Source organism: Hordeum vulgare, chromosome 2H, assembly GCF_904849725.1.
Source record: "Hordeum vulgare subsp. vulgare chromosome 2H, MorexV3_pseudomolecules_assembly, whole genome shotgun sequence".
Taxonomy (NCBI): Eukaryota; Viridiplantae; Streptophyta; class Magnoliopsida; order Poales; family Poaceae; genus Hordeum; species Hordeum vulgare.
Window position 1 is genome coordinate 18,148,789 of NC_058519.1, and position 9,267 is coordinate 18,158,055.

The 9,267-nt window shown below is 49.9% G+C and overlaps 1 pseudogene; it reads left to right on the forward strand.

Annotated features, from left to right (window-relative positions):
- Nucleotides 1-329: 329 nt before the first annotated feature.
- On the forward strand, nt 330-9,035 carry LOC123424506 (annotated as a pseudogene).
- Nucleotides 9,036-9,267: the final 232 nt, after the last annotated feature.

Consider the following 9,267-nt stretch of genomic DNA (forward strand, 5'->3'; position numbering starts at 1 on the left):
AATCACGTTATGAGCCAGGACTAATCTTACAGCATCCTTGTGTCGCTGTCAAAACGATTGCCATTTTTCCCTCTTTCAATTTATATTTTGCCTACTGCAGTTCTACCGGTCACAGTCCACAACTCAGCCTGCACACGTTTTCTTGCAAAAGTCTTTGTTTCATTCTTCTACTTTTCTTCGTTTTTCTTGCAAGAGTCTGAGTGGGACGACCGCCAATCCTGTACCAAGTCAAGTCAACTTAGTCAAACATAACTTCTGCCAGGCAAAATCTTTTAATAAAAGAGCTAATCTTACACACAAGATCATCCAGGCTCCAACCGAAGCAGCAACCACTCCCAAGTTCTTGTACTTCTTGGTTCATCCACTTCCTGTAAACTATACATATCATGCCTTCAGTCTTATCTCTACTCTCTATTTTGCTAATCCTTCTCCCCTTCATCACCACAACAATAGCAGCAGCAGAAGCAAACATATCCGAGATCGACCGCCAGGCCCTCCTTTGCTTCAAGTCCGGCTCCGGCATCAACTCTTATGCCCATGACACACTGGACTCATGGAGCAATAGCTCACTAAGCTTTTGCAGCTGGAGAGGGGTCAACTGCAGCATAACGTTTCCACCCCGGGTGGTCTCCCTTAACCTCAGCTCTATACAACTCAGTGGGCAATTATCTGGATGCCTAGGCAACTTGACTTTTCTATCGTGGATGAACCTTGCCGATAATCATCTGTCGGGAACCATCCCTGAAGAGCTGGGTAAGCTCCCAAACCTCCATATGCTGAATCTTGCCGGCAACAGTCTTCAAGGTAACATCCCCATTTCCTTAGGCGCTAGCAGTTCTCTTAGCTATGTCAATCTTGCAAACAACACGCTTACCGGTGGTTTCCCTGTCTCATTGGCCAGTAGCTCTTCACTCAGCACAATTATACTGTCACGTAATAGCCTCTCTGGAGAGATCCCTTCTACTTTGTTTGATAACTCATCTAAGCTTACTATCGTTGATCTCCAGATGAATTCTTTCACTGGTGTCATCCCACCCTTCCATGAGGCCACAGCTCTCAGATTTCTTTGGCTGACAGGAAACTTCCTCTCTGGAAGCATACCTCCTTCGATAAGGAATGTTTCTTCCCTCACTTCTATATTGCTCGGCCAAAATAGGTTATCAGGATTAATTCCAGAGACTTTGAGTCACAATGCAAAACTGTTTGAGCTTGATATAAGTTTCAACAGTTTATCAGGTAGTGTCCCGTTGTCTCTTTACAACATGACATCACTCAAGTACTTTAGTGTTGGCAGCAATGGCCTTGTTGGACAGATACCATCTTACATAGGTTACTCACTACCAAACCTCCACTCCCTAATTATGGGAAGCAACAGGCTGGAGGGCCTGATCCCTGCTTCACTAGCCAACATGTTAAATCTGCAAATACTTGATCTTTCAAACAACTCGTTACATGGCTCTGTGCCATCTCTTGGTTCACTGGCAAACTTGCGCCAGTTAGTTTTAGGGAGGAACTTGCTGGAAGCACATGACTGGTCATTTCTTACATCTCGGGCAAGTTGCACCCAGCTGACAAAATTGTCCTTGGAAGGGAATGCCCTGAATGGCAGCTTACCTATAGCAGTTGTTAATCTTTCCACAACGCTAGAAGATTTATCGCTTGCGTCAAACCAAATTTCGGGCTCCATACCTCTTGAGATTTGCAATCTTGTTAATCTCACTTCACTTAGGTTGGAAAGCAATTTTCTTTCTGGAAGCATACCTTCTACCATTGGGTATCTGCGATACCTATATATACTAAGTCTATCGAACAACAAATTATCTGGACAGATCCCTCGCTCAGTTGGTGAAATTACTCAACTAGGCAAGCTTTATCTCGGTGATAACAACTTGACTGGTAACATACCTGGTAGTTTAGGTCGGTGCAAGGTACTTCTTGACCTCAACTTGTCTCGAAACAATCTCACTGGGTCTATACCAGTTGAACTCTTTGACAACCCTCCATTTTCCTTGGGTCTGGACTTCTCACACAACAATCTCACTGGGGAACTGCCATTGGAACTTGTTACACCTCGTGCTAGTGATGGTCCAACATCCCTTCACATGGAAGGAAACAAGTTTCATGGACACATTCCAGCAGGATGGCTGTCAGCATCAATACTGCAGATTAATCTTTCTCACAATGACTTATCTGGTGTCATTCCTGAGTTCTTTGGGCACCTTCCTAACTTGGAGCAACTTGATCTATCTTACAACAACTTGGAAGGGTCTGTTCCTACATGTGGGACCTTTGAGAATTTTACCGCTGTACTTTTGGATGGCAACAAAGCACTCTGTTCAAATTACAACAAATTGGATGGCAACAAAGCACTCTGTTCAAAATACTCCGTGCCAGTATTACCACCTTGTCCTGGCATCTCAGCTTCAATGACTCATCTGTCAACCTTGCTGCTAATTGTGCTACCACCACTTATGATTGCTTTACTAGTCTTGCTATGGTTTTTGCCCACCATTTGGAAGAGAGGGGTATTATTCACTCTTTGGAAGAAAGTGATTTTATCATTTTCACCATCGGATGTTTTGTCCAAGATGTTTCCCTTTTTTGGCCATCTCAAGCGAAGGGAAGTGCATACAGTTTCGTCCCATGAGGAGAAGCTGAAAAGAGTGTCATATCGTGACATCCTTGAAGCTACTGATTGGTTTTCGTCGGAACACAAAATAAGCTCAAGTTGTACTGGATCGGTCTATGTTGGGAGGTTCAAGTTTGAAAATGATCTGGTGGCTATGAAAGTATTCAACCTGAATGAACCTGGTGCTAATGAAAGTTTCTGTACTGAGTGTCAAGTGCTACCACTACCAGAATAAGGCTAGTTGCCGACGGCCTAACCCCGTCGGCGTAGGCCCACAGGCCGTCGGCATAGGGCTACGCCGACGGGGGCCGTCGGCGTACCTCCGTCGGCAACTCAGACGTCGGCGTATCCCGTGGAGGCCGTCGGCATAGAAAGGCCGTCGGCGTATATGACTATGCCGACGGTGGCCGTACAACCCTCGGCTTAGATACACCGTCGGCATAGTTTTTTCACCTGACGGCCGTTAACGGCGACGTCGTTAGGCCAGCACCAATACTATGGCAGCACGTGGCACCACCTGGCAGCTCCTGGCGCGGTGCTACGCTGACGGTTAGGCCGTCGGCATACCTCCATCTATGCCGACGGCCTAGTGCTGCGCCAGGAGCTGCCAGATGGTGCCACGTGTCCATCATTGCCGACGGCCAAGTCGTCGGCGTACTGCTGCGCCAGGAGCTCTCAGATGGTGCCACGTGTCCATCTATGTCGACGGCCTAACCGTCGGCGTAGTGCTGCGCCAGGAGCTACCAGATGGTGCCACGTGTCCATCTACGCCGACGGCCTAACCGTCGGCGTAGTTACATTTTTTTTTTTGCATTTCCATTTAAATAGACAGGATATACAACATATAAAACACAGGATATAGTTCAGCATAACATTTAGTTCAACATATAGAACACATAATATAGTTCAACATAGGGCACCGCTACCGCCAAGTTCAACGCAACAACATAATGACAAGTTCAGGACAACTACATAATAACAAGTTCAACAAAATATAAAGGCGGACACCACCACTAGCATAGTTCAACATAGACCACCGCTAACGCTACCACCACCGCTAACGCTACCACCACAGCCACCTCCTTGCGAGATAGGAGTGATTGGGCTTTGTGGCTCGTGAGCGGAACCATCAGTAGGACCACCACCGGCGAATGATCCATCAGTTCCTGCATTTTTGAAAAGAGATGGGAAAGCAATATATTATTGTATTGAATAAATGCTAAGTTGTGGTTGAATAGTTTGGTGATGTACTAACCGGAGTGCCATAGTATTCTGCCAAGAATTGTTCGAATGTAGGCGGCACTGGTTGAGGTCCAGGAGATGGTGGTGCTGGTGGCAGTGTAGGAACCTCCCCTCTTGACATAGAAGCAACCAGAAGCTCTGTTGTGCGTCTGTTGTGCTCAGTGACTGCTGCAACTCTCTCGTTCCAATCGAACTGTTGCCCACGTATGAAATTCATGTAGGCCTAAAAATATGACATGATGGTACTCATAAAACATAGGAATGCAGAAAATAAAGGTTGAATGAAAGAAGATAAGAGGGAAAATACTTACAGAGTTCTGCTGGGCTAGCAGGGACAGTGCAGAGGACGTGCTGGAGCGGGGGCACGGGCGATTGCTCGTCCTCGGGTCGGTAGCGCGGATCTGCCTGTAGGAGACAGAAGGGGTGATCACAGAATCCAGAATCTTATGCCGACCATGACTCCTCGGCCCTATGCCGACGGCGGCCCTCTCGTCGGTATCCTCAGACATGGGGTCTGATGTCTCAGGATTCCGCTTCAGAAACTCCTGCGTGTATGCCATCAGGTTCTCCCCAGTATGGCCGTAGTACTCACTCTCGCCGGCCTTGCGATTAGGCCGCACACGGGCAAGCGTCCACGACTCGATGTCTGAGAGCGACCGCTTCAATTTCTCCTCCTGCAACACCAAACAGAGGTTAGTGATACATAATAATACGGTAAAGAGAAGATTAAGAATGTTTCATGTACATAGATATACCTGAAGTTTCTTGTGGCGCCAGTGGTTTCGGTTTCCCTCACGGTGTGTTCCGTCGGTTCCGCGATTAGCCTTGTTTATCATGCTCATGGCAGCAAACTTTGCGTCCTCGCCGACCCACAAATCCACCAATCCCTCCCATCCATCACTTCCATAGCACCAATTAGGACGCACCTACATAAGAAGCATAATGGCATGTGACCACGAAACAATGAAATTTACCACAAACGTCGTAATGAAAAATCTGTTATACTTACCGACATGTATTGCTCCTTAGTCAAGGTAAGGTCACGCTTCTTCACGTCATCCTTGGTCACCTTCTCGCTACATGCCACGTGATAATATTGCGAGGCGGCCAGAAAGCGAACCTCATGACGCCACTGACGGGCCTGCTTCCTCGCAGCCCGCAGCAAGACCTCATCGGCCTCGGCCTTGTGCTCCTCGAGAACTCTATAGAATTTCTACAGTTATTCATGAAACCAGAATGGAACAAGCCATGAGTTAAACGATGTGATGCTAAACTATGAAAGTAACTCAAGAATTGTGCTTCACAAGAGAACTTACCCAAAACCTTGATATCACGGCCTTAGCGGCCGTCTTATGGGTTGGGTGGTAGGCCGCTTTGTAGTGCTCCCAGCACGTGGCCAAAATCTTGTGCTCCTCCTTCTTTCGGTCCAGAGCAAAGATCCCCGGCCAAAACTTCTTCAACATGATAGTGAGGATGCCGTTTGGAATACGACCACCTTCAGGATATTTCCAGCTACTGCAAAAGAATGAAAATATTAGCATGTGTACAATCAAAATGATGTTATGTGTTAAAAATATTATTAAGGGCCACTTACTATTTCCCCTTGGGCTTAATGAGCCACTTCATCTCCTCGCTAGCAGGAGGATTTGGGAGTCGTGCACCACCACGCAGCCAACCCTTCTGCTTGCCACCCCCCTCCCCACCAGCACCCCCTTCCTCGCCACCATCCTCCTCCTCGCCACCATCCTCATCCTCCTCCCTAACCTCCCGTTCCTCCTCCTCCTCCTCCTCCCCCTCCCCCCTAACCTCCTGCCCCTCCTCCTCCTCCTCCTCCCTAACCTCCTCCTCCTCCTTAGAGGTTACCTCACTAGCGAAGGGTCGCGAAGACGACCCACCTATGTCGGTCACAGAGCGCAGTTTCTGGCCCCGAGACCGTCCCCCTGGGCCTCTCCCCCCACCACGTCCTCCTCGGGCACCTCTCCCTCGACCTCCCTGTGAGAACTCATCGTCAAGTAGTCGGGAGGGGACATTACGGGGTCGACCACTCCGACTAACCTTCGCGACGAGTTTTTTTAGCAAACCAGTACCATCGGCCTTGCCTTTTTTTAGCAAACCATGCTTCCACAAGTATAGGAGGGCGCCCACTGCAACACCTGGCGGCATTGCTACCCCTCATGTACCACGTCCTATCTGACCCTGACACAGTCAACCGCCGGATCTAGCCCTTTGACTTCCACCGAACGGGGTTTGACCGGTGGAAATTTTCACCGGTTTGCCATGCCCAGCCCATAGCTACACCCCCGAACACGGTCCCCGCCCAACCCACCCCAAGATTCCCTCCATGTCGGCCCGACGTGGTCGTTGCCTCCCTCCGTGACACGGCAGCAGCGATGCCCGGGAGGCGGCACACCCCGGAGTCGAGTGTCGGGTGCTTGCCCTTGCGACCACGCATCAACAAGCGTAGGAGGGCCCACCTCTACACCTGGCGGCATTGCTACCCCCCCCATGTACCCGTCCCGTCTAACCCTGACAAAGTCGACCGTCGAATCTAGCCCTTTGACTTTCGTCGGACGGGGTTTGACCAATGGATCTTTTCACCGGTTTGCCATAGCCCAGCCCATAGCTACACCCCCGAACACGGTCCCCGCCCAACCCACCACAAGATTCCCTCCATGTCGGCCCGACGTGGCCGTTTCCTCCCTCCGTGACACGGCGGCAGCGACGCCCGTGAGGGGGGCACACCCTGGAGCCGAGTGTCGGGTGCTTGCGCCTGCGACCACACTTCCACAAGCGTAGGAGGGGCCCACCGCAACACCTGGTGGCATTGCTACCCCCCCCCCCATGTACCTCGTCCCGTCTAACCCTGACATAGTCGACCGCCGGATCTAGCCCTTTGACTTCCGTCGAACGGGGTTTGACCGTGGAAATTTTCACCGGTTTACCATAGCCCAACCCATAGCTACACCCCCAAACACGGTCCCCGCCCAACCCACCCCAATATTCCCTCCGTGTCGGCCCGACGTGGCAGTTTACCCCCTCCGTGGCATGGCGGCAGCGATGCCCGTGAGGGGGGGCACACCCCAGAGCCGAGTGTCGGGTGCTTGCACCTGTGACCATGCTTCAACAAGCGTAGGAGGGCCTACCGCAACACCTGGCGGCATTGCTACCCCCCATGTACCACGTCCCGTCTAACCCTGACATAGTCGACCATCGGATCTAGCCCTTTGACTTTCACCGGACGGGGTTTGACCGGTGGATCTTTTCATCGGTTTGCCATAGCCCAGCCCGTAGCTACACCCCCGAACACGGTCCCCGCCCAACCCACCCCAAGATTCCCTCCATGTTGGCCCGACGTGGCCGTTTCCTCCCTCCGTGACACGGCGGGAGCGACGCCCGTGAGGGGGGCACACCCCGATGCCGAGTGTCGGGTGCTTGCGTCTGCGACTACGCTTCCACAAGTATAGGAGGGCGCCCACCGCAACACCTGGCGGCATTGCTACCCCCCCCTCCCCATGTACCCCGTCCCGTCTAATCCTTATATAGTCGACCGCCGGATCTAACCCTTTCACTTCCGCGGGACGGGGTTTGATCGGGTTTTCATAGCATGGACTATATATAACCTGGACATAGGGACAAGTTTTTTAAAAAACTGAACGTACGCGATGGTTAATCAAAATAAAGAAATATAGGGAAAAGATTTAAAAAAAAGGACCTACGCCGACGGTTAAACCGTCGGCATACCAAAATAAAAATTATATATAGGTATGCCGACAGTTAAAACGTCGGCATATCGAAATAAAAATATATATAGGTATGCCGACATTTAAACCGTCGGCGTAGTCAAAATTGGTATGCCCGAGGCCTGTTGCTTCCTCGGATTGATGACGTGGTATGAACCGTGGATCGATGACGTGGAGCATCAGAGCTATGCCGACGGTGTCCGTTAGGGCCGTCGGCATATCTTTCACGGCGTCAAACGGTCGTTGGCCGTCGAGTAGTCGGGCCCGCGGATACACCGACGGGTCTGCTATGCCTACGGCCACCGTCGGCATAAAAAGATCTATGCCGACGGCCTTTATACGCCGACGGTGGCCGTCGGCGTAGGTGGGGCTACACCGACGGTGTTTTGTACGCCGACGGTGGTCGCAGGCCGTCGGCATAGGGTCACATATGCCTACGGGGGCCGTCGGCATAGATTAGGCCGTCGGCAACTGGCTTTATTCTGGTAGTGTACGGAGCACACGCCATCGAAACATTCTGAAGTGTGTGACTTCATGCTCGACGACGGACACGGAAAGCAATGAGTTCAAAGCACTAGTCTATCAGTTCATGGCTAATGGCAGCCTTGAAAGATGGCTTCACCCTAAGCAACACAATGGCACACCAAATAGAACCCTAAGCTTACGGCTGAGGATATGCATAGCCATGGATGTGGCCTCTGCTCTTGATTATCTTCACAGCGAACTGGCACCGGCTTTGATGCATTGTGATTTGAAGCCAAGCAACATTCTTTTAGATTATGATATGACTGCACGTATTGGCGACTTTGGTTCAGCAAAGTTTCTGTCGCCAGTTTTGGGTAGTGCGGAACACTTGATCAATTTCCGAGGAACAATTGGATACATGGCACCTGGTAAGTTTATTTTTCATTATATACTTATGCAAGGTTCATCTTGTATGTAAGTACATCATGTTGCTTTTGCAGAGTACGGGATGGGTTGCCAGATCTCAGCAGGAGGTGATGTCTATAGTTTTGGAGTGATTCTACTCGAGTTGCTTACTGGAAAACGACCAACCGATGATATATTCGTGGATGGACTTAGCCTTTGTAAGTTTTGTGAATCCATGTTCCCAGATAGAGTTGCAGAGATTCTAGATCCTCATATGGCGCACGAGGAGCATCATCGGTGCGCAGAAGTAGATGCAGAAGCATGGATAGAGAGACATATTGTCCCGCTGGTTGCCCTTGGGTTGTCATGTACCGTGGAATCTCCGAAGGATAGGCCTGGAATGAAAGATGTTTATGCAAAACTATCTGCTATTAGAAGCCCTTTTCTGGAACGTCATGCTGGTTGATGAATATATCAATTCAGTTAGAGCATACTAAATAATTATGGTTAAGAATGTATTTTTGTAATTACTACAACCGTCCCAATATAAATGTCAGGAGTACTTATTTTGGGACAGAGGGAGTACTAGAGTGTATATTATACGAAAAAGACTTATGGCGGACGAGCACCTCGTCGGACTTTATCACAGCCGTTTACATGCGTTGGGATCCGCGTTGTCAGTGTATTTTTGGGTAGCTGTACGTCCCCTCGCATCCGTAGCAATACTAAGAGGGTGATTGGATCCAAGAGACTAAAACTAGTCTCTTTAAGAAGCTAAAGTTTCAA